Source organism: Tenrec ecaudatus, chromosome 17, assembly GCF_050624435.1.
Source record: "Tenrec ecaudatus isolate mTenEca1 chromosome 17, mTenEca1.hap1, whole genome shotgun sequence".
Lineage (NCBI taxonomy): Eukaryota > Metazoa > Chordata > Mammalia > Afrosoricida > Tenrecidae > Tenrec > Tenrec ecaudatus.
This window is the reverse complement of record NC_134546.1, coordinates 42,223,863-42,229,862: the sequence shown is the minus strand read 5'-3', so window position 1 is coordinate 42,229,862 and position 6,000 is coordinate 42,223,863.

Genomic DNA, 6,000 nt, shown 5'->3' with positions numbered 1-6,000 from the left:
GAATTATATGATTATATATGCTATTTGCCAATAAAAGTGTTTTGTTTTTAATCATAAAAAGATCTCAGGAGGGCAATGAATGTACGGATGTGCTTGACACAATTGATGTATATATGGATTGTGATAAGAGTTGTATGAGGCCCTAATAAAATGTTTTTTTAAAAAATAGATCAGAAACATACCTGAAAAAGAAAACAAAAATCCTAAGGAGTAGTTGTACCCCCTCCTATAGTATATAGAGGAATCAAAATTGACGCGATGACAGTGAATTTGGTTTAGGTTTTTACATTTAAATTAAAAGGGGCTATGACTTATACTTTCTAAAATTTCTAAATGATTTGAAGTAATTTTGACAATTTTATGATACAGTTGACTATATAAAATAGATTTTATATGTTCTTTAGAAAATAAGAGGTTGCATGATTTCTGACTTTTCCCCTCTAAAGCTAGGCTTTAGAGGGGTGTGTGTTATTGAAGCTAGTTGGGACACATTGTCTCTTAAAAATCCCATCTTTTCTTTGCCTGAAGTGCTCTGTCATAATATCTCAAATTTCACTTTTAGAGATTAATTTCTTTGCGTCTTGAAGGCTTTTGTGCTACAAGAGTTCCCCATTAAAATGAAAATACCCCTGGGAGTGGAAGAATCTCAAGCAAGTAATGAACAACCTGAGGTTCCATGTAGTCCACTTAGCTTTAAGATATGCCCAAGATCTGATTATGCATTATAAGATTAAAAAGATGCCTCCTATTCTCAGTTAATAACATTTTGGTAGTTAAAAGAAATATAATTTTCTCATTTATATGTTTCTATCAGTAAAGTAAGTAATATGTAAGTTATAAAAATATTCAGTTAAATATTAGATCAATATGAAGATTGTATTCATTATAGATCGAAAACAAGAAAATATAAGCTATTATAGTAGAGTCCTGAAACATAAAATATCAGAACAGATAGATGAGGATTGATAGAACCAAGTAAACTACAGTATAAGGCATGAGTGGTAAAAATCATTATGTAAAGGTAATGATAGGCACAGAAAAATGCCAAGTTCTATGTGAACACATTCAAAGCAACAAAACAAAAGGGCTTCCTGGAGCAGTAACTCAGAGTAAGTATTGAAGCTATTTATTCAAATATTTAAAATAACTATGCAAGCTACACACACACACAGAGAGAGCATCTGGCACTTAATGTTGACCAAGTGTATTTATTTTGTTTTGAATCATAGTATGAACATTTTACCCCAGGCTAAAATCCAAAAAATAAATTCTCATATTTTAACAGCATTATTGTCATATAATTCACATATTATCCAAATTCAATAGGTCAATCATATTAATAAGAATTGTATAAACATCACCACAATCAGATTTAGAACATTTTCTTCTTGCTCGCATGCATGTTATTTTCCCCACATTTCCTCACAACTTTCCCTGTCATAACCTCAAGAAATCATTAGTCCAGAAGTTTCTCTATAGACTTACCTATCCTGGATTTTATAAACAGAAAAATACACAAAAAAGAAACCACAAAATAATAACAAAGTAAAACAAAAATCTCAATAAGAAAGAAGAAAACATTATAAACTATAACAAATTTAACCAAAAGTAATTCTAGAGAAAGATAAAACATGCTGACTATCTGGGCAGAGCTCAAACTCAATAGAAGTGATAATACCAAATGATAGAATGAGAAAGAGAGAGGGAGAGACAACTAAGGAGAAAAATATACTAAAGTGGAACCAAGGAAAACCCATGTCCATGCACCTAAGAGGAGAGGTAGGGTAGGTTATCTGCTCCGACCACATGTCCAGGACTTTGTTGAGCCCTCCACTCATGTCTGAGACAGTTTTAGAGAGAGTCCACAGCCCGTGAATTTGCTTACCTAATACTTCATATATAGAAAAGGACAAATCACAAAGGACCACTACTCACGTGAGAAAAGCCAACATCATGAAATAAACAACACAAGTTGAAAATAAGCAAAATTGATCCCTGTGAGAATATAGCTGAAATATCCAAAGTCAGAAGCAATTCACAATGAGATTAGAGGGGGGAAAGCATGCATAAAATAAACACATCATGCTAATTACACAATAGAAACATTTTAAATTAAAAGTATAAAGGTATATAATATATTTAAAACTGAATCCATTCATTAGAACGGTCATTGTAAGGATGTGGGATCTCAAAGCAAACAGAATAAAATGGACAAAGGATAAAATATATGACAGAAAAATTCTGAATCTACAATGTGTTCAAAGAAGTTCCACGTGAATAGAGAGAACACAGAAGCAATGGTAAGGAAGAAATTTAAAAGGAATGATAGATGAACATATTCTTTATTAAAGACAATTAAAAACATACATGAAATTCCTGTTTTAGAAAGCCCTCTCAAACATAAGCAAGATAAGTAAAAATTACATGTACATTTGAAAGCGCCCCACAAGCACACACACAAGTACACACACGCACACGCACACGCACATGCACACACCCCTAGAAAATCCTGAAATAAGTAACAAGAATAATCTTTGTAGATGTGAGAGTCATAGTCCGACTGTGAAGAATCAATAAGAGAACATGAGAAAGACAGTACAGAAAAATATCTAGGGATGGTGGTAGAACGTATGGATCACAGAAATGTGAATGAGAGGTCAGATGCTAATGGTCTTTTATTACTAAAATAATTAATAAAATGAAAATATATTCAAGTCAAATAAATGTCCTCTTTTTCTTTAAGGAAACTAGTCGTTGTTCACTTGAACTGGTAAAGAAATTAGTATTTTCTCCCTCATTTTCTAAGCTTCTCACATATTCAGCAAATTTTATTTCTGGATGGACAAAGCTATATTTGAAAAATACATGAAAGACTCCTTTTGCAATTGTTGTCCCGGTATATTCATTTTGTTTTGCATCATAGTATAATGAATAATTCTGGTGGTAATAACTGAGCCTCCATATTTATAGAAAACTGACATTTCTTGAACATGAAATTGTTCTTGTTTCTATGTAAATGTAGCTCTGCATTTAGGTGCACTAGCTTCTGTACATTTTAATTGCTCTCTTTTATTTATATCCAATTATCATCAATTTTTACCCGGCAACACTCCCACCCTTCAAACTGTCATACTTACATATAGGATCTTTACTACTGGCAAAGAACCTTTCTTTCTTTCTCTCTCACCGGCCATGCTTATTGTATACTTACTGGGTTAACAATTACACAAATTATACAAATCAAACACAACTGGTACATCAAGGGAAGTGACGTGGGATCTCTCTGAGTGTTAATTTCCTTCTCTCCTCCTCACACACCTGCTCAATACAAGTGTTTGCAACATGTACCTATGTAATTTGGGTCTGGCCAATGTGACAGGGAAATGGCTGTCTCTCTTTTTAGGACAATTTCAATCTGCATAGCATGGTTTTGTACTTCACAAATGTGGGAAACTACCAACTAATTTGGGGGCATTATAATTTTATTTAATTTTACACAAAGGCAATGATGTTTGGAAGGGAGGGACCATTTTAGTTCAGATCCCTTCTTTTCTTTGAAGCTATTTCTATACAACTCCAGTCCAGAATTACTATTATTATTATTTTACTTGGAATGTTTTTATTAGTATTTTGATTGTCTTCTTTTTTTGTTAACTCTAACTCTCATCACCTATACTGTCTCCTGAGTGAACCCACTGTGTATGGTCTCATAACCATTTTCTTATAAGATGCACCTCTTTTAAACATCTTACTCTAATTACTTTGTGATGTTTCTCAATAGGTTTCTAAGTCACTTCTGGTTAACTCTTCATCCTATGCTTCCACTAAGTCCTGTAGAGTGGCCAAATGCCATAATGTCTTGCATTAAAGTTTTCTTCGTTATTTCTTTTTGCTTGTTATAATCTATATGTCATTGTGTGCCATTGTGAGATGATAATATATCTAAGGGAAATAAATGAAATTACTAAAGAATATAATGATTAATTATTTTAAAAATATATTTAATCTGTGAAGGCTGATAATTAAAAGGCAAAAGACATATGATTCTCAGAATCTTCCATTACATCTAGTTTTCAAATATATGTTCTACAGATGGCTTTTTGTCCTGGGTGATATTCTCCTAAAGTAGATTCTTAGAGTAAGAATTTGGAATGTCGGGTTTTATTATGGCTAAGCACCTGGTAGAGAAGCATCTGTTAGTGGGGTCAGCAGAATGGACAGAGAAAAAAGTGTGATTAAACTGTGATTCAGGTACAATAAAGAGTAAGTCCAGTCCTTCAGAAGATCTGTAGTTTATACAGCTCATCAGTGTTGTTCAGCATTTGGTTGAATTATAGGTTATTTTTCTGCTTCAATCACTCACTCCCTATGGGAAGGATGAGGCTTTTGGTGAAGTAGCTCTGACACTGAAGCAAACACTGAAGAAATTGAGAATTGGGGTAAGAATGTGTGGTAGTCTGGGTACAGTAGAGAAACCAATTCACAGACACTCATATGTGTATAAGAAAGAGGTTTATATATAAGAGCAATTGTACATTGAGAAACCATTTCAGCCCAGTCCAGATCAAGTCCATACTTCTAATATTAGCCCATATGCCTGGTACCAATCTATAAAGTCCTCTTCAGACTCACCAAACACATGCGATGATGCTGAATACAGGATGATCACAGGCCAGTGGGTGGGAAGTCTTGTGGGTCCAGTGGTGGTGTAAGCATCTCAGCACTGGCAGAGGTCTCTATGTGGCTTCTGCAGCTCCAGAGGACGATGCATCAGGGTAGGTCCATGTGGCTTCTCCAGATCCCATGGCATAATGCTATATGTCTTATCAGTAGAACAGTTCTCCAAGAGTGAGCAGAGACAGAGTGTGTTCTCCTGCCTCCAAGGAGGAAATACAGGAGTTCCCAGAATTCTCAGGAGAAAGCCATGCCCACAATGAGACCTCGTTGGCTACAACCCAACTGACAGACTAGACTCCACCCTTCACTCTTACTCCTCTGAAAATTGACACCAATTTATGTAACCACTGCATATTTGAAGATAGATCACATGCTGAAACATAAGTAGAATCTGTGTAAATTCAAGTACATAGAGACATACAGACTTCTCTCTCCAACCACTATGCTATAAATCTGGAACTCAACAAAAGGATGATTAAGAAAATAAGAGCAAACAGTTGGAGGATGAATAACTTTCTATTGCAAAAGGAGTGAGTACTGGGTCAGATCAGAAGTGAAATTAGGAAGTTTCTGGAAACCAACAAGAATGAGAATGTGATGTACCAAAATCTTTTGGACACAGCAAGACATTTATCAGAGGAAGGCTGATAGCAGCCCATGCACACATGAAAAAGGAAGAGAAACTTATGATTGATGTGCTGACACAAAACTTACAACAATTACAACAGAGTCAACCGGACAATCCTACTAATAGCAAAAGGAAAGAAATAATAAAAATCAGGGATGAGATTCATGACAGGGAAAACAAGAAAACAATGGGGGGGGGGTGAAATTCAGGTAAAAGTTGAATCTTTGAAAGGTTTAACAGAATAGACAGACCACTCACAAACCTAACCAAAGAAAGGAAGGAACAAATTTCAATAGGAAGGATGAGGGATGAAACAAAGGGACATTACAATGGACCCTAATGAAATCAAAAGGATAATTACACAGCACTCTGAAGGCCTGTACTCTAATGAATTCAACAACTTGGAAGACATGGACAAACACTTGGAAAAACAAACTCTCCCTAAACTATCCCAGATGGATGCCAAGAATATCGATAGACCCATAGCAATAGAAGAACTAGACAAGTTTATCAAGGGATTACTAAGAAAAAATTCCCAGACTAGATGACTTCACAGGGTGAATTCTACCAAGCATTCGGGGTAGAAATATCACCAACCCTATAAAACTCTTCCAGAACATAGAAAAAGACAGCAAACTTCTGAGCTTTTCCTATGAAGCCATTATGATTCTGATACCTAAAGTGAGCAAGGGTCC